Source organism: Schistocerca cancellata, chromosome 9 (assembly GCF_023864275.1).
Source record: "Schistocerca cancellata isolate TAMUIC-IGC-003103 chromosome 9, iqSchCanc2.1, whole genome shotgun sequence".
In the NCBI taxonomy this organism is placed as follows: Eukaryota; Metazoa; Arthropoda; class Insecta; order Orthoptera; family Acrididae; genus Schistocerca; species Schistocerca cancellata.
The window spans coordinates 28,304,374-28,330,249 of record NC_064634.1 but is presented as its reverse complement, the minus strand read 5'-3'; the positions used below and the strand labels follow the sequence as shown (position 1 = coordinate 28,330,249).

Genomic DNA, 25,876 nt, shown 5'->3' with positions numbered 1-25,876 from the left:
CTAAGGCAATTTAGGGTTGATTTCTTGACTCGCTTCATTAAGGACTGATATCAAGTCACGAGCTTGACGACTATCATTAGCTGTAAAAAAATTCATATGAAGTTCCCGTTGACGGAATGCGACCAGTTCGTTCAATTATGGGTTTACAGTGCTCTGTTCTAGTGAGATAGTCATTTAAAACGTAGTCTCTTTCTTGTTGCGATTTATCCTCATACATGCAAACATCTTCAAACCCATATTTTCTTATACTGTTTGCTACCTTTTCTGCTTTCTTTTTTGTTGATACGAGTGTTACGGTTTTGTTCACAATTTCGTTAGAAGTTTCTTGTAACATACGGCATAACTTACTTTCATTCTCATGTTCTTGACAAACATCCACAATCTGTTCAATATTATGATTCGCACAAAGTTTAAGAGATCCTACGTTGATCTGAATATAGGAAATCTTCCGCAAATTTTCACACCTCATTAGGCCATGTTGCTGACCACGTGAGGGTCTGGCGTTCGGGTCTGATTTGCGGGACAATTTTGCAAAAATGTGGCTCAAATCCCATATCCAGCATTCTATCTGCCTCATCAGGAACAAGGTATGTGCAACGTCTGCGGCTTGTAGTTCCATGTTCAGGAAAGCCATTCAAATGACCAGGGGTTAAAATTACAATTTCAAGACCATGTTGAAGAGTATGTTCCTGTGGGTATTTTGGAGCGCCACCAAAAATGTATGCGTTCCTTATGAGAGCATTTCCACCAAAATTTGTTGCAACAGCTTGAATCTGTTGGGCTAGTTCTCTGGTTGGTGCTAGAATAAGAGCGATGTGACTATCTACAAAGTAGTTGTTCCTAATTATTTATGTCTATAATAACAGGAAGGATTTATGCCAACGTCTTTCGTGAACCATTTCTCGTAATTCCTACCATGTTCTTCCCACTCTTTGAGATTGGCCATCCTTGAGCTTGAATAGCTGTAGGTTCAGAGAAATTCTGCATCCTGATGCTTTCCATTACATAATCAGTAAAATTTGACTCCTCGAAGTATTGAATGTGATTTGGGACATCAGTACCATTAACTTTTATTTCCTTTGATTGTCTATAATCATCCACTTCAAACTTATTCCTGTTTGCCACATTAGAGTGTGGGACACAAAACACCCTTGCTATTGGTGAAAGCATACTCATATCCCAGGCTGGTTGCCTCAGTCCACCACCAAGTTAGTCATCTCTTCACCGGAAGTTTGTAACTCTCTGGGATCTTCAAATTTGTTCCCCCCTCGATAGCCACCCCATCTCTTTAGAAAGACATATTCGTGGCAATTACCTTTCTTTCGTGAATCTTGTAGACGTTAGTTCCAGTGCTTACAACATGCGGTGTAACTGAGACAAACCTGTGACCTTTAAACACGAAACTCTTTCCACGTTCGCTGTTTGCCTACCCATGCACCACTCAGGGCCATACCCAACCCCCATACGTCGTACACCATGCGTCTACTACCCGCACTAGCATATCCATTATGTATATTCCTGTACAGGTAAGACGATTTACTTGAAAGTCCCTCGCTCGACGTCGGCGGGTAAATACGATATTGCAGTGCCTGTGTTATTCGAAATTACGATGTTGTCTTGGAAATACATGCATATCGAAAGGAAATTTGCATCGTAATTCAGAATACTAACACAGGCACCGCATTATAGTAATTGCAAATAGTGAGGACTACGATCCCTACAAGTTGTGAATAATTTAAGCTTCTAAGTCTACGCAACCAGAAGGTACGCCACAGATTTTGATAGTCGCAAAATCACTCCTTAAAACCTAAACAAGAATTAACGGCCTTGTGTGTCACATATGCTATACTCGTACACTCACTCATCAAAAGCGGTTGTGGTGGTCTTGTGCTAAAGGACATGGCTCGAACGCAGAGGTAGTGGGATCGAATGTGGGTCCAACTACAGATTTTTTCAGTCTTGGTTTAACCTTGACCTCTGAACGACGTGAAGAGTCGCCAGAAATAAGAGGTGGTTGGTCATGTTTACCCGGTTGGCCAAAGTGGCCTCCAATAGTAAGACTTACACGAAGCCACTGAGACACATGAAATCATTATTATTATTGTTATTACCTATAAACATAATTAAGTTTCTACGGAACCCTCAGAGTATGAGTCCCACTAACATTTCTCTGATTCCCCCACACCCGCCCCATCCTTTTCGCTTTATACAATCTCTACTGCTTCAGGTATCTTCTTCTTAGAGTAAAAAGTAACTATGTATTACTTTTATTATGTTGTGATACAAAGTTATTATACTATGTTTATTTGATTTTGTTTCTTTTTTGAGTGTGCAACAATTTTTCTTTAATGGTAACAGTGCTGCAAACAGAAACGACAATTGACATGATTGTTGTCTGCTGGATAAATTGTTTGCAGTGGACTGAACTGTAGAAAATAATGTATTCCACCATCTTTCATTTGCAACTTAATGACCTTTCAAGTGCGTTCAGACACTGGCAGTGGCTATGTAGACAGCTAGGCCGTTATATGCGAATTCGTGAACGTGACGCATGTCGCAACCGGGTGGACTGTAATTTCACGTTCGTGTAGTTAAAGTCAATTTTGCGTGCTTCACATTAATAATGACATCGATTGTGCCTGCACTGTTATCGTCGTACACGTACGAACTTCTATCTATTCTATCTATATAGTAACAGTTGGCTGACCCAGACGGGCGACGGGGGGGGGGGGGGAGGCGGGGAGGGGGGGGGGAAAGGATTAATATTATTGGCAAGTAGACTATGCACCAGGCAAGGGAAAGTAACCGTTGCGTATTACCACCGTTCGGAACTAATGTAATTTCGCCGCCTCAAAGCCGAGTCGTTGACTTCGCATATCGCTTCCCACACACACGTATGCATGTCACAGATTTCTCTCTCTCAATAAAGACTCAGAGAGCAATTTAAACCATTTCAAATGCAATTTCTTTTCTGTTTATGACAAACGTCATTCAATATGCGTTACCTTCTAAGAAAAACAGTTTTGTAGTGAGTGGTTTCAAAATTTTGTGTTTAAGGTGTTTTCCATATTATTACTTGTTTCTTATTAGCATTTGTTAACATGACCTCCCTTTTTCTTTATTTTTATATCTGTTTCATGTGTTTTCACTCTTGTTTTGGGGATTTTCTTCGTGTACAGTGATTTTGTTATGTAATTTTACGTATTTAAATGTTGTATGCGCTAAGTTGCGTGAACTGTGCCGTCCGCCATTAGTTTACGGACTCCAGCCAATAGCAATAAGGCAAGTTTTTTTCTCATTTGTGGGAGGGATTAACACAGTGGGAACTTCGAATCTAACATAAAGCCGGCTACTGTGGCCGAGAGGTTCTAGGCGCTTCAGTCCGGAACCGCGCTGCTGCTCCAATCACAGGTTCGAATCCTGCCTCGGGCATGGATGTGTGTGATGTGCTTAGGTTAGTTAGGTTTAAGTAGTTCTAAGTCTAGGGGACTGATGACCTCAGATGGTAAGTCCCATAGAGCTTAGAGCCATTAGAACCATTTCTAACATAGTTATGTATGTTTGCGTTCAGAAACATTATTTTACAGCGTTCTTGAAGCCGCGAGTGAGCTTACTTGCAGTAACAGATAGTGCTTAGTGATATTACAGCTGTTGACTCCTTTTTCTCAAAGTAATCACGCGATTTTTGTAATACACAGTCTTGCGGTGCTTTCTTTAGTACATTCCAACGTGATTTTCAAAGTAACTCAGGTATTAAAACGAATTCCTCCGAGTCCAGATTCATTTCGACTTCACTTCATTACGTTTACTAGGTAACTATTTACGTAGATACTTTAGCAGTCAACATCTTTTCAGAGCTGGTTTCGTGACGAGACATTTATGGTCTTCTTTGATTGGAATAAATGTGCAGTTAAAAGATTCAGTTCCCGGAGGTACCAAGAAACAGTTAACAGATACAGTGAGGCAGATTCGCACACTATAGACATCGTGAAATACGTTTCCTAAGATATTTGGCGCGATCGTGCAGATGTGTCGTAATATAAGGGAGTATGTACGAGGCTAACAGTGCTTGCATGTGACAATACAGCAGAGATAAAAGGTAAAAGATACCGTGCTTACGATCCGACTTTGCCGAAACTGAATGGTCCTTACAAATTTACGCAATCCCGCGTTGAATCATATAAACACTATTTTTGCAGCGTATCATACGTTTTCATTAACTGAGTTATCTCTGCAGCAGAGAGTAGCCGCTAAGACTTGAACAGTCAAATTGTCGCCCTGACTACGATCGTATTCCGCTGAATAACAGAACAATCACAAGAGAGTCTTCTTCCTGTGTCTGTCTATCTTTTGCATCCAAAGCAGCAGGACAGCGCGACGAATGCGCTGCACTTAATACGCAGTAATTACCTTACTTATCGACCATCACTGGTGTACATGGGCTCAGTGACGTTGTGATGAATGTAATGTACTTACAATGCACTTTAATGTAAAATCAAAGTATATTATATTACGCAATTCTTGTTTGTAATATCTCAACATTTATGTAGACTGATTACACAATTTTGCACAATGTACTCTATTCTGTATTAAAGAAATCAAACGAAAATCGTGTTGGCCGCCCGCATTACGTGTCTGCAAGGGAATTGTAGGTGGAAAAAAATCAGCCCGATGATCGTCATATTTGTCAGAAACAAAGAGAGCATGCTCCACACAGCATAATTAACTGAAGTTACTCAACACTCAAAAGAACTACAGCTTATAATGTGATTATTGATTATTGATTTTGTAAAAAGATCTTAAACGTTGTAATTATTTAGTAACTTTTATTACTAATATTTCTGCGGACCCCACAATGTATACACAGAAAATATAACTCTTTGGTCTGAAAAATAACAATGAGACTACAGATGAGCTATCAGTAATATAATAATAATGTCAACATGAAAGGAAATGTGTTTCTCCACAGAAATTGCTATGGTAGCTGAAAGGTATATACTTGCATCTAACAGTACCATGCTAATCGTTTATTCCCAGGTGAAGTGTGAAACTCTTCCCCAGCTTTTCTCCTCTTCGGTAGGCTCGTTGATACGGTGGATAGTCATGGAGTCTTAATCATCACCTGGAAAAATCAAGTTCCGTCTCTGAATCCAGTGGATGACGTTGGTTCTTCTCTACATACTCATCCCTCATGTGTGACACATTTTCGCAACCATAGAAGACTTAGCAGAGATCTTTGTTGCTGGAGTTATCATTCTGACGGTTCAGGAAATGCACCACTCTAAACCACCCTCGTCATTATTCTGGAAATGGTTGCTGCGCAGTGGTTTCTTCATTCGAGGAAACAGGAAGAAATCACTGTGTGCAGTGTCAGGAAAATGCGGAGAGTAAGACAAAATTTTATACCACAGAGAAGCGCCATGTGTGACCGCGGCCTGCACAGAATGTGCCGAGTAATAAACTCCTTGGATAGCTTCCTGTGATGCTTCGTCTTATCAGCCTCAAACAACCTCGTCAGGAGACCTCGATAACATGCTCCTCTGCTGGTTCGCCTCTTAATCTCGAGACAAAGGTAGGCCAAAAAGAGCGGAGCTTCACCTTGCCCGATGTTGGTTAACCCGTCGCCTTTTTCGGCTGTCGTATCCACACGTATTCACTGCTTGCGATGCTCCTTTGTTTTGAGGCCATAGTGCAACATCTTGCACTCACCCACGGTGATTAGATGGTTAAAGAAATCATCTTTATTGGTCTGACACAGCTGCTACATTCGAAGCGTCATTCGAAGATAGCCAAAAGTACTCACTGACGCGATTTATACTCCTTCAGACTGCCAGAATGTGTTCTTTTTCCCTTCTTCTTGCTCTCCGCGATTTTTGTTTTGCTTCGGTTAACGTTCATACTACACTTATGTGCTAAGACTTGTGGTTCAACTGGTGAAATGTCTTCCATAAGTAGTCTTCTGTCCTGACCAACAAAATTAAGTCCTGCATAAAACGGATCATTTAGAAGCATTCACCATTAGTTGTTATCCAATTTCTGAAAATTTCTTCACTGTATTTTCGGTGTACAAGGTAATTAATAGTGAAGAAAACAATGTTGATTCCTTACTCCTTTGAATATTTTCGTCTATGCTACTTTCTCTCCTACGATAGCATTTTCATTCCTGTAGGACTGTAGATTTATTGTTCTGTCCGCGTAGCGTATTCCAATATTCTTCATCCTTTTGATTAGTTTGTTGTATTTAATTTCATCGCATGTTTTCTATGTAGACCATCAAGACCGTCAGGTATTCCCTGCTGACTTATACGATTCCTTTTGTAAAAATTCTTCTGCTTTGTGATCCATGCAAAGGCAAATTAGTATTTTTGAAGGAAATGATACGAGGCGAAGTGTTCTGTACTATTCTTACTTCTTTGCGTTGGTTCTCTTCAGAATGCGTATCATATGTGTCTGCTCAAAATCGGGGAGCACTAGTCCACTCGTGCACATATTGTTTATAATTGGAAATGCCATGTTTTGTAACTATTTGTCCAAATAATTTCAGTGAATCTCTAGGAATGTTTCCAGTTCCTGGAAATCTGTAATCTTCCAGCGCATTTTAAATTCTTATCTCAGTACTGGTGGACCAAGCTCAAAGACTTAACACGTCTTCTACTTGTCACTTCGCATAATATTTCTTTGATTCTAAGTAAAGTTTAATTATTGCCATAACAATTCCACTTGCTGACGGCCTAATAATGCTTCTTCACAGAATATATTTGTGTTTAGTAGTATCACGCCATTAATTGTAACAATCCCGAAGACTTACATAAAACTGTTGAATAAAAAATTAAAGTCTTTATCTTGGACTCAGCGTTCACTTTTGCTGTTGCCCAGACGTATGCTAATTTCCTGTAAATGTTGATGTTTTTACTTAACTCTATTTGTAAATAAACTGATGATATCATTAACATTGGTTTACAATAGATTTCCCTCTTGTTTTTTATTTTAATCCGTTTGACCGATATTTTTGCTTCTGAAAACATTAACAAACTTACAAAAATCGTAAATAAATTACTACAAGATGATGTCTCTCTCATACTGAATTCATACTGTAACTACTGTTTAGAAACTGAATGTGGTTAAGTCTCTTTTGGACGTTGAGTGTTCAGTAACTATTTTATTTTAAATGTAATTTTTTTCTTCATGCCATTTGAGTATTAAGTTACGTGCTTTCAGTCATGGAAATTTAATATGAAGGTAATTCCCCATAAATTTCACAGATTTTTCTTTTCTTTTTCTTTTTTTTTTTTACTGTCACCAGCGTTTTATGTGAAAATAATGGAATTAACTAAATTTTAATTGTTTAGCATTATAGACAACTGCAGGTCTTAATAGTTTTTGGAGTACACTAAAAGAATAGAGATTGTGTTACTTTACGTCAAATGGCCAGAATATGATGTTTACAAAATGTGATATAATGACAATAATGAACTAACTTTCTAATAATACCAATTTTTAAATATAAACTATTAACAAGCAGTTTTCTCGTTGTACAAATAACGTTTTTCATTATTGCACTAATAGGCTCTAAATGTATTGGGAATGAAACGTTATTTTCGTATAACTATGGTTCTAGATGAATAATTTGTGTATAAATAACCGAAACTAAGTAAAATATACATATTCATTAAGTATGTCACAGCACTCAGAACTTACACACATACGACTTCAGAACTAATGACGATTTGAAGTTAAATAACAGAAATATACTATACCCTACATTTTGAAGTCTAAGTATTAAGTACAATAATACCTACTTCTGTTAAAGGGTGGTACATGTTTCCCAGAATATTTTCAACCAACTCTTTCTCATCAATCAGTTCCTCTATGCAGGGTGTCCCATTCATGTAGATCATGCCTAATTGCTTTTTGTCCAGGAGCAAAATGGGAAATGTATCAAACAAATGTTGTTTTACTGTCAGTGAAAATTACCTGTTATGATTGCCTTTCTTACATTTCTACAGTGCTTGATCTCCTGTTATTGTGCATTTTCTCCTTTCATTGATCATATTTTCCTCTGGCCATTATTTGTATGATTCAGTGTCATCATCACCTAGGCTTCCTTTTAGGCTTTTAGATGCTGCTCCTTTAAACGTTTTCCATTTTTCCTGTGTTCAAGTTCCATACATATATTTGAATGTGAATTCATGTATCATATTTTCTAATGTGTCTAAGACTTCTGTGTCTTTCTCCAGATTAATTACGTTCCACTTGTGGGCTGGGTGAGGTAACGGGTCAGTGGTCGCAAGCCAGGCAGAAAGAGCCCAGAACAAGCCGAAGAGTAGTACGAATTATGAAATCTGCTTGCAACACAATGTGGCCGACCCCAATGTCATCCGCTTTCGAGGAAAGCTTGTAGTTGTAGCAAGAACAATGTCTTCGTTTTCAGTTCGTTTACAGTAAATAATACATATTTTTAGGGCATTACTAATATGAAATAACTGGACTAAGCTATCCTCTATTAAACCAACCCGAATAGTTTTCCTTTACAATTTACAGGTATGTAAATTAAATATGAGTCGAAGTGGAAGTACTTGGAACATTCACAACTTCTGACACAGGAGCTTAAGAAAGTCCAGCTAAAATTAGATTTTTATCAGGATCGTCTGTAATTATGCTGGAAGCTTGTCGAAGTGTAATAAGTGAAAAGAGATGAGACTTTGTTTTTCAAACTCTTGCCGAATTACTACACATCATTGCTTTGAATATATTTACAATGGTAAAAGATAACCAGTTTCTGACCAGTCAGCAGTTAGAATGGCGACCCAAGGTACATGCGTGGAATTAGTTATCAGTTGTTTGAGAAAAATAATTCCTGAGCGAGCACAGGAAGCCATTAACAGAGCGAAATAAATGTGAAAATCAACAAATTAATAAATTAAGCTTTAATATACTTAAAAGACAAATTTTACACGTAGATGCATTTGAAAATGAAATACGCATATTTCGGTCAATAACTTATTATGGAATAGTTAGGAATGTTAGGAATGAATTGTGCGTGAAAGCCGCACTGAACGGCTTTTCTGTTAAATCATTAATCTTTGGTACAACCGTGTGAAATGTGATTCTTTTTAGAAGCCTGTGTGATTGGAAATATTTTGGAAAAATATGTCTTGTTAATTACTCTGCTGGCATAATATATATGAGACGATTATATGGATAGTTTTTAATTAACTGCAAATTGTCTTCTCGAAAAACCATCTCATGGAGTTTTCCGTGTTCCGAAGGGCTCGGTCATGCAAACTGGATGGCGAAAACCATTTGTGCATAGAAAAATATTATGTTACTTCATGAAGAGTAGATTGGATTTTTTTTCTTTTTGTATTTTCCTTGCCGTTATGTTTCGTATTCGGATTTCAGAATTCTTTCGAAATTTCTTATATATATCTGGTTGCCGATAGTGGTATCCCAAGTGTGGCCTTAAAATATGAAATACCAGATATGGTTCTTGCTCTTTGTTCTGCCTCCTCAATCTTCTTAACTAAAAATTAAAATAACGGCTACACTGAGTCATGAAGCAGAACCAACAGACAAAGATACATAAGAATTCAACAGATACCAAAAAATATAACTACGTGAATTGAGCTACTTGTTTATAATATAATAAGAATATAACTAAACAACTTTAGTTGAGTTACAATTTTATTAAGACAGGTTCTTCACAGTGACATTTAAATGAAGATGTCAGAGCTCTACACCTAGTTACTAAACTGAACTTTGTAATAAGCATCAAGTACATGCAACACAGTAACAAATAAAATGAAATATATAACAGCAGCAGAAGCAATGTACACTTTAGTTTGTCCCATTCTTCGTCGAAGCCTAAGTATATTTAAAGGAAAATGTGATTTGCTCGTCATATTTGCGTCATACGCTTGGTTGACAGTAGATTAATACGTTGTATCACTGAAATTAATGCAGCAGTACATTATTAACAATTAAATTAACACTAATAAAGTTATTCCTTAAAGAGATACTTCTGTATAATATATTTTGAGATAAAAGTAAGTACGATTCTATGCCATTCTACGATTTTTCGAGTGGAGAGGCACTCCTCCCCCTTTTCCTACGGAGCCTATATGAAAAAGAAGTCATTTTTTGTGCAGTGGTACCAAACCAGATGGCAGCAAAACGAAGCAACCCAACTAGGTAAATGAGATGCTTCCTAACGCGCATGTTTTATTTTTTAAATGTATGCGAAAATCGTAAATAAGCTATCTTACCCTACAATAAAATACAAAGTTATAAACACTGGCCCTTAAATCAATCAGATGAAACCTAGAAAATATACAAATTAAAAAAACTTGCTTTCTGTTAAGTATGTATTATACAGTTGAGAAAAATGACGAAGAGAAGCACCGTGGTTGGCACTGTTCGAACATGTAACCTAAGTTTGCTATACTTGCACTGTCTGTGATTTACGGCATCGTTGGGAGAGAGTGTTCATCTGTGGACCAGCAAGGAGGGAGTGGACAGTGAGAGTACAGAGCGAAAGGAGGAAGGGGACCCGGGTTCCCGGGTTCGATTCCCGGCGGGGTCAGGGAATTTCTCTGCCTCGTGATGAGTGGGTGTTGTGTGATGTCCTTAGGTTAGTTAGGTTTAGGTAGTTCTAAGTTCTAGGGGACTGATGACCATAGATGTTAAGTCCCATAGTGCTCAGACCCATTTGAACCATTTTTGAGGAAGGGGATGGTTGTGGCAGCTTTCCTCGTCAGCAGACCTCCACATCTGGTCTGGTGTGCGCCCTTAAGTCTCTGCTCTGCTCTGAAAGAGTTTATATCGGACTTCTCTAACCTGCTTGACGTGTACGACGGAGGATGATGTGTGCAGCGAACCTGCACTGAGCTTAGTCTTAGTGCTAAAAGGTATTGCCATATTTACTGATTCCCGTCTTGGGATGCAGTGAGTTGTATTGAGTCCACCGATAGACTGTTATAATATTGAAGCACCCTGAATATTTCTTTGCGTGTAGACGGCATATGGAAGATTGGGTTTGCCCTTGAGTTGTGCTCAGATAGCCAAATGGAGTAGTGGCGCTTCGAGCACCGAGCGGGTAGGTTCTTGTTTACATCACTTGCCGCAGCGTCGCCTCTGTGAAGTTTTCCTCGTTAGTGTTGTTCAGTCTGCCGAGTGAGTCGCAGCGCCTCCGCTCCGCCCTAGTGTCTGTTTAGTGTTCGTCTACTTGCAGCGGCGTCGGCCGCTCCGCTATGGCTACCATGGTTTCCACGTGTATTCCACGAAAAGGTACTGTGAGCTTTACTTTTGATAAAACAACGCGACACGTGCAGCCCATGTCTCTAGAGATCCACGATTCGCTTGTCGATGCAGTTCATGTGAACTCTGCTCAGGTCCACACCGCTTATTTTGACGCAGACGAGTACGTGTTTTAGGTTAAATTTATGGTTCAAATGGCTCTGAGCACTATGGGACTCAACTGCTGTGGTCATAAGTCCCCTAGAACTTAGAACTACTTAAACCTAACTAACCTAAGGACAGTACACAACACTCAGCCATCACGAGGCAGAGAAAATCCCTGACCACGCCGGGAATCGAACCCGGGAACCCGGGCGTGGGAAGCGAGAACGCTACCGCACGACCACGAGATGCGGGCGTTAAATTTATGGATCCCCTTCAATTTGAATGATTACTCTCGCGACATGGTGCTCAAGTCTCGTTCAAGCATCGCGATGATTCCGTTAGTATGATGTCACTCGCAGATGCTGAAATTAACTATACCAATGTTCGAGCTCTCAACCTCCCGCCGAAGGCTGATGACAACTGTCTAAAGGTCATATTGGCTCATTATGGCAACGTGGAAAGCGTTCGTCATGGACGTTGGTCTACGAAACACAGATTACAGTGTTGTAGTGGAATCCGTTCCGTGGAAATGCGTGTCAAACGCACTACTCCATCACATATACAAATGTTCGTGTCATGTATATTGGTCAAGAGCGAACCTGCTTCCAATGTAATGGAAGTGGACACGTTCGGTCTAATTGCCCACGGAGGGTTTTTGTATTAAAGCCACCAATAATGCAGCATCGCAAATTTACGGTTGCTGATCTTGTTCCTTTCACCTCCGACGTCGGATCTACTTCTGCTTCAGATCATAATGAACAAAAAGTTAGTTATGATAATCGTGTGAATGAATTTCCGCCTTTACCTCTACGACAGGTTCATAATCCTATTTCCCCCAGGATAGAACATTAACAGTGACAAACAAGCGACGTCGCACTCAAGATGGTGAGTGTGAGGATTTGCCTGTGCTTTCTGCCCCAAACTCCTCCTCACCGTTTGCGTCCTCTGCTCCTCTCAGTGCCACGATACTTCCCGTCCGTGGTACGGTGAGGGGCGAAGAAGTCATCTCCAGTAACCCTCCTGCTCACGAAGTGGCTCCTTCTGAGCTGCCTGTGTGTGAGGAGACGGAGCGGAGTATCCCCCTTCGTCCCTGTGTCCTCCGTTACAGCCTGAAGCAACGCAAAATACTCCTGCTCCTTCGTTTTCTCCCGAGGAGAACAAAATTAGCGACCAAGTACCACCTGCTGCATTGGTAGTTCCACAGAATGCTTCTGCCTTACTGACTGGATCTGCATTACACGTCCCTTGTTCTGAGGGGCAGGAAGCTGTGTCTATGACCGCTCCCATACTTCCGCCTGCAGAGGCCGCCATGCCACTTAGCCGACAGAAACAGCGTATACAAGCTCACCGTGCGGTGGCACATAAGAAATCTAATGAAAAGGAATGAAGGCTTTCACGACCGGGTGACATGGCTGTTGATGGATGTGAGGTCGTGGTCCAAGAACTTTTCTGCTCTTTTCAGACATTGTCATTGATGACGGGGCTTCTGGTCCCCCGATGTCTGGTTCATCTGTGGAATCCGCACTGAACCTTGACGTTCAGCTGTCTCCCTAATTCTGTTCGATACGTTCCGTACATCCCTGTATAGCTGTGACAAATGACCCAAGCCTACACATTCCTTTCCTTTACCGTTAATCGAGTGGAATCGGAATTGCGATTGGCTTCGATGCGTCAGTTCATTTATGATTCATGTGCGGACCTAGTGTTCTTACAGGAGGTGTTATTTAGGAATTTCTCCTTACCTGATTTTCGTATGATCTTTATTGTCGCACCCGAATATTCTACGGGGACCGCCTTATTCTTTCGCGAAGGCATTCCTGTTGCTGAGGTGGAAGTGTTAGATTCTGGCAGGGGCACAGGTTGTCGACTTTTTAATCGTACCTTGGTTCTTTTATATGCCCTTTCAGGCACTGGTTGCACGGTAGATCGTTCGCGTTTTTACAAATAGGAAATTGTTTATGTGTTGTGTAATTGTCCTCTTGATATTCTGTTGGGTGGTGATTTTAACTGTGTGTAGCGTCCTGCAGATCAATCTCCAAATTTTAATTTCTCTCGCTAATTACATGAATTGATCCTCTCGTTACCCCTGAAAGACATCTGGATATAGAGGTACATCACGCTAGTTAAACTTAGCCACTTTACTGCGACTTCTAGTAGCTTGTTAGATAGGTTTTACTAATCAGACTGCCTGAGCGATAGTACTCTTAATGTTGAAGTCATCCCAGCTTCCTTTACGGATCACTGTACTGTGACTCCATCTCTCAGTCTTCAAAGGCAACCAGTCAAATAGTTTCGCCCTCGTACTCTACGGTCCACTATTAAATACTCTTCCACTCCTGGCTGGTGGACAAAGCCGGCAAAACCGAGGCTCAGGCAAACTTTGATATTTTTCTGTGCTGCCAAATCGCGAGACCTTCGGAGGACTTATGAATATTACTATTCCTTCTTGCGTGAACTTTATCCTGCTTCGGATCACGCCCCTCTGCGAATTGCGGATGTTAGACGTGTAAAGGCAAAATTGTTGACCTTGAAGAGAATACAAGTGGAAGGTTTGAAAATCCGATCCAAGCCGCATTCATTGGTGACGGAAGAACTGACATCCTTATATCATTTGCTTCGGCATTAGACGCGTCGCCCACGTGCTTGTATTCATTCTGTCGCAACAAATGATGGACGTATCTTAATGGTGCACGTTGATGTAGTGCGTATCTTACACCATCACTATGTCAACACCTACGACATCGATGAGTCTACTGAAACCTTTTACGACCCACTGTTCAGCATCTTGGATACGACAATTACACCTGAACATAACGCTCTTAACTGCCTTTCAGCCTGAAGAAGTTTACAAACTTATTATGGGATCGCCTTCTCAAAAGTCCCCGGGTCTGGACGGACTTCCCAACGAATTTTAAGTCAGCTTTTGGCCGTTGTTGGCTGCTACCTGTACGTCCCTTTTGAATGATGGGTTACAGGGCAGAGTAGTGCCGACCTCGTTCAAAATGGGAAAAATTGTTTTAATCGCAAAGCGTCCAGGACCGGCTGCCCCTGACAGCTTTCGCTCGTTTGCTTTGTTGAACTTTGATTATAAGACCGTGGCGAGGACAGTTAATAGTGGGACGTCGGCTCTGATTGAGACGATTGTTTCAAAACATCAAAGCTGCGTACCTGGTCGTACAATTCCTACCCCTATAGTCGAGTGTCGTGATGGCGCGACTGCTACGGTCGCAGGTTCGAATCCTCCCTCGGGCGTGGATGTGTGTGATGTCCTTAGGTTAGTTAGGTTTAAGTAGTCCCAAGTTCTAGGGGACTGATGAATGGTTCAAATGGCTCTGAGCAGTATGGGACTTAACTTCTAAAGTCATCATTCCCGTGGAACTTAGAACTACTTAAACCTAACTAACCTAAGGACATCACACACATCCATTCCCGAGGCAGGATTCGAACCTGCGACCGTAGCAATCGCGCGGTTCCGGTCTGAAGCGCCTAGAGCCGCTCGGTCACAGCGGCCGGCCAGGGACTGATTACCTCAGAAGTTAAGTCCCATAGTGCTCAGAGCCATTTGAACCATTTTTTAGTGTCGTGATGTGTTTTCGGTTGCTGCTGTAGCCGACGACCCTTTGTGCCCTTGCTTTTCTAGACTTCGATAAGGCATTTGATCGTGTTAATTGCGACTTTTAGCTTCGGATTCTAGAGTCGGTTGGTTTTACTGTTGACACACGGCGAGTGCTGTCAAATCTGTTTACGGGTATTTCGGCTTAGGTGTTTGTTACTGGTCACCTGACGTCCCCGACAAATGTGTGTGTGTGTGTGTGTGTGTGTGTGTGCGTGTGTGTGTGTGTGTGTGTGTGTGTGTATGAAATCTTATGGGACTTTAACGTTCCCTGGCAGCACACACACTATTAATAAAATGAAATGACATTTAATTGTACTATGTACGCCGCTATGAAGCAATTCGTATGTACTGTAATTGTTTAACAAGAAATATTATTTAATTTTGTATAAAGGACGTTGATTATTATTGTAATAATTTCTGTAATAATATTCTCGATGTATTTATGATTGTAATATTTCTATACTCATAATGTAATTACGGAATATGTTAATATCTGCGATGAAAAAATGTAAAATATAGCCACAGAGGAAAATAATGTTGTAAGATTACAAAGAGATATTCAAAATCAGCGGTAGTATAAAAAGCACTACATAATGTGCATTCTTTGTCGTCTCCCTCGAGAGCTGAGAGAGAGAGGAACCTGTGACGTAGCGTTATATGTATGAGTAGACTTCTTTTGTCTGTATCTATCTTTAGCCGCCATTACAGGAGAAATTATAAAGGTGTGTAATGTTAATTATTGTTATGGTCTAAATAAATTATAATTTATCAAAATTGCGTATTACTAATGTCAATTAGCTTGCCCATGTCATCTATAATATTTCTTTAAAGAATTTTCAGCATTTTTAGCGATTATCGTTGGTGTTGCTGGGCTGTGCCGCGACCGAACGATTTGCAGCAGCGGCACATTTAAAAAAAATTGTTCCGCTATGAAATTAACCAAACCCGTTAATCGGGAGCAGGTAAAATTAGCTGTGAATTACGAAATATTTTTCTTTTACAGCGATCCTGAGGCTGACTGAATTTATTACTGGTTTTACATTTGTGCATTCATAGGCGGATAATTAACGTTGAAGTTGTTAATCTGTTGGTTCTTTGAATTTCTAAAGCAAATAAGTTAAACGTATAGTGAAGTGTGTTTTGTCAATGATAATTAAACGTTCAGGTGTGCTTGGCAATATTTAACCATTTTATGCTAACAGAGACAGTCTTGTGTTCCATAGCTAACGCCGGGAAAGAATTCAGTAAATATTTAAAAATCCACTGCATTTAGAAAATGTGTGCCAAGGCCGAAATACGTAAAAAAAATTTAATTTAAATAATTTTCAAAGTCGCAAATGTTATTAATCAGTTAGTTTGAATTTATCAGCATGAGAGGGTTGCTAAAGTTCACGTAGTTTTAAATGTGCTTAATTCTGTCTAAATGAATTTTATTATCACACGTAAAAAAAGGGGTTCTACAACAAAGTTCGTACTGAAAGAGTAAATAACAAAAATATTAAAAGCCATTTCTTCCCCATTTTCATCCATTCATTTTACATAATAAATATTTTTTTTCATTAAAGACTTAACTGCTAAGGTCATCAGTCCCTAAGCTTACACACTACTTAACCTAAATTATCCTAAGTACAAACACCCATGCCTGAGGGAGGACCCGAACCTCCGTCGGGGCCAGCCGCACAGTCTATGACTGCAGCGCCCCAGACCGCTCGGCTAATCCCGTTCGGCCCAGATAAACATCCGTAGGCGAGTGCCTCAAGCAAGACCGCTGTCCATGACTTTGCTTGTATTTCCTCTGGAGCCCCTACTTCGGATGCTAGCATCCCAGCTGACAGGCTGGATGCTTTCCAGCGGGAATATAACTGTTCGTGCATACGCGAATGACGTGATGATTGTTGCACTTCGCAATCCTGTGGAGATACCTCGACTGAACCCTGTAATCGATGATTTTTGTAGGAGTTCAGGTGCATTACTTAATGATGGTAAATGCAGGATTTTTATCTTGGGAGGTTTTGATGACGCGGTTGTTCCATCGGCTACTGCAGTGGATCGGCATACGTCTCTCAAAATGGCGACGCTCAACTGGAATCCTGTCATGGAAACAATTCAGGGAGCGACACTAGAGCATGAAAAGCATTATGTTACTCTATTCCAGAAAGTCCGAATACTGGATACGTATGTCTTATGCAAAGCGTATTACGTGGGCCAAGTTTATCCGCTTTCCTCGATGATGGCGAAGTAACTACAACATTTGCCTGGTCGTTTCTTATGGAAAAGACATATATTTCGATTACGGTATGAGGTGACCACGGATCCTCGTTCCTTTCGGGGGGGAGGGTGGGGGGAAGGGGTTGGGCCTGACTGATATACGATGGAAGACGAGGACGCTGCATGTGAGTCGTACTGTTTTGACGATGACTCAGGAAACTCAAACAATGGAAAATCTACGATGGAATGTAACAATACCAGAGAAGGAAAGTTGCTACTCACCATATCGCGGAGATGCTGAGTCGCGGTAGGCACAACAAAAAGATTCACACAATTATAATTTTCGGCCATTAAGGCGTTTGTCAGCATTAGACACACATACACACACGCACACACACACACACGCAAACGCAACTTGCACACACGTCTGTAGCCTTAGAGAGCTGTGGTTTCAGCGACTCAGCATCTCCGCTATGTGGTGAGTAGCAACTTTCCTTCTCTGGTATTGTTACACTCAAGAAACTCACACAGTTTCGTCTCGTTTGTTTCTCTGTGTCCGTCCTGCTAGTCTTATTGATGTTGGTCGCATAAATTATAATTTAAAACACGTTCGTGACTTCTATCTTGCTGCGAGTTATTTAGGGACTGATATTTTATGAAGACTCGTCTTTAACATAAAATTCCTAAAGACTCGTTGGGAAGCAGTCCCTTGCCCGAACGTCGTTGAAAGAGAATCGCCGAAAACGATACGGACGAGAGTTTGATTCAGTATGAGTTCAAGAATGGTTCAAATGGCTCTGAGCACTATGGGACTTAACATCTACACTCCTGGAAATTGAAATAAGAACACCGTGAATTCATCGTCCCAGGAAGGGGAAACTTTATTGACACATTCCTGGGGTCAGATACATCACATGATCACACTGACAGAACCACAGGCACATAGACACAGGCAACAGAGCATGCACAATGTCGGCACTAGTACAGTGTATATCCACCTTTCGCAGCAATGCAGCCTGCTATTCTCCCATGGAGACGATCGTAGAGATGCTGGATGTAGTCCTGTGGAACGGCTTGCCATGCCATTTCCACCTGGCGCCTCAGTTGGATCAGCGTTCGTGCTGGACGTGCAGACCGCGTGAGACGACGCTTCATCCAGTCCCAAACATGCTCAATGGGGGACAGATCCGGAGATCTTGCTGGCCAGGGTAGTTGACTTACACCTTCTAGAGCACGTTGGGTGGCACGGGATACATGCGGACGTGCATTGTCCTGTTGGAACAGCAAGTTCCCTTGCCGGTCTAGGAATGGTAGAACGATGGGTTCGATGACGGTTTGGATGTACCGTGCACTATTCAGTGTCCCCTCGACGATCACCAGTGGTGTACGGCCAGTGTAATAGATCGCTCCCCACACCATGATGCCGGATGTTGGCCCTGTGTGCCTCGGTCGTATGCAGCCTGATTGTGGCGCTCACCTGCACGGCGCCAAACACGCATACGACCATCATTGGCACCAAGGCAGAAGCGAATCTCATCGCTGAAGACGACAAGTCTCCATTCGTCCCTCCATTCACGCCTGTCGCGACATCACTGGAGGCGGGCAGCACGATGTTGGGGCGTGAGCGGAAGACGGCCTAACGGTGTACGGGACCGTAGCCCAGCTTCATGGAGACGGTTGCGAATGGTCCTCGCCGATACCCCAGGAGCAACAGTGTCCCTAATTTGCTGGGAAGTGGCGGTGCGGTCCCCTACGGCACTGCGTAGGATCCTACGGTCTTGGCGTGCATCCGTGCGTCGTTGCGGTCCGGTCCCAGGTCGACGGGCACGTGCACCTTCCGCCGACCACTGGCGACAACATCGATGTACTGTGGAGACCTCACGCCCCACGTGTTGAGCAATTCGGCGGTACGTCCACCCGGCCTCCCGCATGCCCACTATACGCCCTCGCTCAAAGTCCGTCAACTGCACATACGGTTCACGCCCACGCTGTCGCAGCATGCTACCAGTGTTAAAGACTGCGATGGAGCTCCGTATGCCACGGCAAACTGGCTGACACTGACGGCGGCGGTGCACAAATGCTGCACAGCTAGCGCCATTCGACGGCCAACACCGCGGTTCCTGGTGTGTCCGCTGTGCCGTGCGTGTGATCATTGCTTGTACAGCCCTCTCGCAGTGTCCGGAGCAAGTATAGTGGGTCTGACACACCGATGTCAATGTGTTCTTTTTTCCATTTCCAGGAGTGTATGGTCATCAGTCCCCTAGAACTTAGAACTACTTAAACCTAAGTAACCTAAGGACATCACACAACACCCAGTCATCACGAGGCAGAGAAAATCCCTGACCCCGCCGGGAATCGAGCCCGGGAACCCGTCCGCGGGAAGCGAGAACGCTACCGCACGACCACGAGCTGCGGACTTCAGTATGAGTCTCCCGATTATGCAGATGCGCGTAGTGTCCTCGTGGTATAAGGTAGTAAATAACTTGATTCCAACGAACGAGCGACTTTTCCGTACTGGGCATACAGACATGGATTTATGTAGTTGTTGTACGTCTACAGATATGATACGACTTGTGGAAGTCATAAGGCAAACAGGTCATGAAGTAGGACACAATTTGTCTTCCTTACTCGATATTCCGAGACTGAAAATATTAAGGACATCATATTGCGCCCACATTGTTCCTTCTTACCATGGTCGAAAACCCATACTTTTATGTGTTTGCTGGGACACTTCGTTCATTATGTTGTAGAAGGCGAGGGGGAAGATCACATGTACTTCATGAAGTACATGGTCAAAGCCTACTGAACATGCTTGTGAATGCCTCGATATCGAGACCTCTTCGCAAGCATGTTGAATCTTGTTTTCTGTCAGTGAGGTGTTGGTTAATTTTATTTTTCTGATGACAGGTGTTTTTCTTTGTTATGTATGTTCCCATCCGATTTGCTTCGCTTGTTTTCTCCTAGTTTCCCTGTTCGTTTTGTTTTGTGTTTTAACTCAGCATCGCTCCAGTTCTATTATAAATTGTGTATAAATGAAGTATATATACCCATGAGTGTATGCAATCAAATGGCTCTGAGCACTATGGGACTCAACATCTTAGGTCATAAGTCCCCTAGAACTTAGAACTACTTAAACCTAACTAACCTAAGGACATCACACATACCCATGCCCGAGGCAGGATTCGAACCTGCGACCGTAGCAGTCCCGCGGTTCCGGACTGCAGCGCCAGAACCGCTAGACCACCGCGGCCGGCGTATGTATGCAATCCTTGCAGTGAAATTGGGATTCTTATTAGTTTGCTATGTTGAATGTAATCTGATTTCGTTGTACTTCTTCTTTTAGATTCTACATAAATACTAAAAAAAGGACATAAAAATATAAAATAAAACATTTAAAAAATTAGAAAATTAAAAACTCTATAAAAACAAATGTTGATTCGTATCATCAGAGCTTGGTGGTGGTTTCTTGGCTATTTTCTCGGTTTTTCCCTTCCTTCATCCTTTTATTTATTATCTGTTTTCATAGTTATTCTTTTTTTCTCCCATTTGCCACTTATATAACATGATGATTTGACTATTGTCTACTGAAGTCTCATCATAGTACCAAGTCATTCTGATAATAAAAAAAGGGTTAGGCGACCGCTCGCGATAAGTGGGATATCTTGGTTCGAGTCCTGCTCCTGCACAAATTTTCATTATTATTATTACATTGTACAGCTGATGGTAGTCCAAATTCGCAACTGCGAATACACTTCATATATTTATTGAAAGTCGAGGGCCTGTTATTGTATAAATACGAAACAGTAGTGCCTATGTTATGAAGAAGTATGATGGAACGTTCCTTCAGACGAGGATGCATGGCTTGCTGAGTATATTATGTAGACATAGATAACCATCAAGCCTGGCGATAGTTCTGTGACAAGGTTAAAAGCTGCCGAGAATAGGTGATTTCTCATAATGGCAGTAAAATATCATCAGTACTTTTGGTTCATTAAGTGTATGCATATGAAAGGATGATCCTGCTTCTTGACGTCATCTGATGTAATGATAGTATGTTGGGAATTAAAAGTTGCTACATAACTTGCAGGTTTACGGACTAGTTCACACAAAATACCGGTATTGTCTGTGTTTTTGGGACAGCCGTGATATCGTAAATCGGTACGCTGTCAAGTAATGACTTATGAGGCCAATGTCTATTCCAGATCAGAAAAATACTAAGAGTCATCTGCAAAGGCTATTGAGCATTTCATTCATTTGAAACACGTCTTCCACAAGATTAGTGGGCCGGTTGTGGTGGCCGAGTGGTTCTAGGCGCTTCAGTCCGGAACTGCGCGACTGCTACGGTCAAAGGTTCGAATCCTGCCTCGGCCATGGATGTGTGTGATGTCCTTAGGTTAGTTAGGTTTAAGTAGTTCTAAGTTCTAGGGCACTGATGACCTCAGATGTTAAGTCCCATAGTGCTCAGAGCCATTTGAACCATTTCAACAAGATTAGTAGGACCACTTTGAATGAATGTGTGTATATATCACGACAAGTCAGAAACTTGTATGTTGATGTGACCTTTGGCGGTAAAATCAGGAATGTTGAATTACATGCTAGGACGTCTTTCAAAGTCATTGACCACGGCTTCCTCGGCTACAGTAGAGAAAAGAATTATGTTTCAAGATCGGCTGAAGTACTGGACAACCAAACAGAAGTCTGGTGTAGAATATCACTGGAAGCGCAAATTTTTACAATCGCATCTAGACTAATCCCCTCGAAATTTGAGTAACGCTTTCATGAAGATTTTCTTAACAGGAAATATCGCTATCAAACACACTGCAATCCTTGGCTGATGAACGATTAATAATGACTTCCGTTCGAACTTTTTGTATAATATGGTGACTGTTTTGCAGTTTTATGTGAATGTTTCTATGATTTTCGGGTTATTACCTACTGGATAGAGAAACGATACGATTTCAGTATTATTTTGTATCCCAAAAATGTGACCCCATAGACTGCTGAATACCATATCCCAATACTTGGTAAACTTACCAAAAAAAAAACTGGATACAGGGGAAAGGTTTTAGTGTATTTCCTAATGAAATTAGAGTGAATAAATTATTGCATATAGTGTCAGAATCATTGGTGCAGTAAGTAATTACACCAAGTATCAAAATCGTCCCACCCATGAATCGTGGACCTCGTCGTAGTGGGATGGTTTGCGTGCCGGAATGGAAGAAGCAGTCGTACTGTACGCGCAGCCACAACGGAGTAGTATTTGTTGAGAGTTCAGACAAAAGTGTGGTCTCTGAAGAGCGACAGCAGCCAGGGTGAATGACTGATCTGGCCTTGTGACATTTAATAACATCGCCCTCCTAAGCTAGTATTGTGAACGGGTATAAGTGAGCCGTTCTTTTCCCTGAGGGCATGCAGCTCTACTAATCATACCCACCTCGTATCTCCGGGCGGGGACTACTGATGCGAATGTCATTATCAGGAAAAACACAACGGGCTCTCTGAGGATCGGAGAGTGGAATGTTAGATCCCTTAATCGGGTATGCAGGACATAAAAATTAATAAGGGAACTGGAGAGGCTGAAATTATATATGGTGACAAGTAGTGAAATTTGTGGCAGTATGAACAGGACGTCCGGTGATGTTAGTAAAGGGTTAGACATACGGTACAAGATGAGAGGTATCGCAGGGGTAGGTGTAACAATGTATATCAAAACATATATGTGGATCAGCTACTGTGAGCAACATAGCGAACGCATTTTTGGACCCAAGATAGACACAAAGCCAACACCCACCACAGTTGTACAATTTTGCATGCGAACAAGCTCAGTGAAAAAAATGTGTGATGAGATAAAAGAAGCGGTTCAGATTGTTAATGCGGAGGAAATTTTAATTGTTCTTGTGGACTGGAATTGGTGGGTTGGTTGTTTTGGGGAAAGAGACCAGACAGCGTGGTCATCGGTCTCATCGGATTAGGGAAGGATGGTGAAGGAAGTCGGCCGTGCCCTTTCAGAGGAACCATCCCGCCATTTGCCTCTAGTGATTTAGGGAAATCACGGAAAACCTAAATCAGGATAGCCGGACGCGGGATTGAACCGTCGTCCTCCTGAATGCGAGTCCAATGTCTAACCACTGCGCCACCTCGCTCGGTGGACTGGAATTCCATAGTGGGAAAAGGAAGAGAAGAAAAATTAGTAGGTGAATACGGTATGGGGGAACGGAATGAAACAGGAATCCACCTGGTAGAATTTAGGACAGAGGATAATTAAATCATCGCTAGCATCTGGTTTATGAACAGTAAAGGAAAGTTGTGTATGGGGAAGAAACTGGGAGATACCGGAAGGTTTAAGATTGATTATGTAATTGTAAGACAGAGATTTTGTTACCAGATTTTAAACTGTAAGACGTGCAGGGACAGATGTGGAGTCTGACCACAATTCATTGGTTATAAACTGTAGACTGAAACTGAAGAAGTTGAAAAAAAGTTAGGAAATTACGAATATAGGACCTGGATAAGTTGAAAGAACCAGAGAGGCGTTGAGAACTTTAGAGGGAGCATTAAGGCAACGGTTGACTGAAGCAGGAAAAGCAGAACAGTAGAAGATGAAAGGGTAGCTTCGAGACACGAAATAGTGAAGGTAGCAAAGAATCAAATAGTTGAAAAGGCCAGGCTTTATAGTAATCCTTGAACGTCAGAGGAGATATAAAATTTAACTGCTGACGGGAGAAAATATAAAAATGCAGAAAATGAAGCAGGCAAAAGTATATACTAAAGACTAAAAAATGCAATTGTCAGGTAAAGCAAAATCGCTAAGCACCACTACTAGGGAACAAATAAACACCGCTTTTTGGAAAATTAAAGACGCCTTTGGAGAAAAGAGGGTTAGCTGAATGAATACCAAGAGCTGAGATGAAAAACCAGTAGGCCTATTAAGTAAAGAAGGAATGCTGAAAAGTGGAAGGTGTACATAGAGGGACTATAGTAGGGACATGAACATGAAGGCAGTATTATAGGAAGAGAGAAGGACGTAGACGAAGTGAGATGCGACATATGATACAGCAATAATAATTTGATAGAACGCTGGAAGACGTATGTCGACAAAAGGCCCTGGGAAGCAGCCGAGTCAAAACTATTCCACACGGCTTGTAAGACGTATGAAACATGCGACATAGCCTCATACTAAAAGAATAATGTAATAATTGCAAGTAAAAAAAAAAGCAAGTGCTGACTGGTGTGAGTATCGCCAAACTATCAGTTCAATAAGTCATTGTTGCAAATTACTAATATGAATTATTTGCAGAAGAAAGAAAAAAAAACTGGTGCAAGCCAATCTCATAGGTGATCGGTTTGAACTCTGGAGAAAAGTAGGAACACTTGAAGGCTATATGGTTTCCCTCGGGTTAAGGAAAGGTTACTATAAACATTATCGTAGGTCAACAGTGTGTGAAGGTTAAATACGGAGATCAATTTAATAACGTTTCATAAGAGGATTTGTTTTTAGGTTACATTAATCTATTACGAAACAGTAGAAACCCGGCACAGAGGCCAAATTGTAACAAACATGATTTCATCCGCACATCTTGTATTTTTCAAAATAGATAAATAGTGACAGTGGTCATAAAGGAGAATGTTGTGTGTTGTCCTTAGGTTAGTTAGGTTTAAGTAGTTCTAAGTTCTAGGGGACTGATGACCATAGATGTTAAGTCCCATAGTGCTCAGAGCCATACTAAAAGAGAAAGTCCGCAAAGACATTCATTACTGAATGTATACAAGTGTCAAAATGTACAACCCGAAAACATGTATACGCATCATATATGCAGCAAGATACATGGAAACAATACCTTATTAGAAGAAGAATGAAAGGTAATCAGGTAGCAAAGTAATGAAATACAGGGAAAGTTTTACAATGACGTACATCAAGTAAGAAAACTGTCTAATACAAATTACTGACTAAGCGAAACAAGGCGTCAAATCATAGACCTATAACTTTATTGGTACCTATTATTACTTCCTACCAACTTGGTGTAATAAAAGGTAGACCCATAGTCATAGATTTGCTTGTCATAAATAGTCATCTGTTCGCACTGATCAAACACAGATAATAATACTTAAATTATTTTTGAAATTTGTATTTGTATGAATCAGTATGTCAATAAGTTGATCTCCGTAAATCTATATGTAACCTTAACCCTAGCATTACCAACGGTGGGGGCCTCGTAGGCCCACTGACTCAGTTTTTCTATGTTGTATCCACACCCTTTGATATATGAACTTGAAAGCAAAGGTAATTGTTCGTTATTGAATGTACTATTGAGTCATTACAGAATTTCGGAATAAAAATGTAATTAAAATTCATTTACTTGATTTAATTCTCTGTGGGCCTTAGAAGCCCACCCGTTGGTAATAGCAAGGAAAGATTTACGAGGTTGAATCTCTCGTTTCAAATTCTTACCATGAAACGAATTTTGGCATTGTTGCCTTCAGACATATTATTATGAAGCGGACCATTGTTATTTTCAGTGTTTCTGCTGCTGTTGAACCAGCAACATGAGTAGACATCGTTTACGTGATAGTTCCATTGAAAGAGTGCTAGAAGAAGTTTCGAACGAATCAGATTTAGAGGAAAGTGAAGTGGATGATGATGTGGAAGAAATT

The 25,876-nt window shown here is 41.3% G+C and overlaps 1 pseudogene; it reads right to left on the bottom strand.

The window, feature by feature from the left end:
- Positions 1-25,780, bottom strand: LOC126100748 (ATP-dependent RNA helicase p62-like; annotated as a pseudogene).
- Between the last annotated feature and the right edge of the window lie 96 nt (positions 25,781-25,876).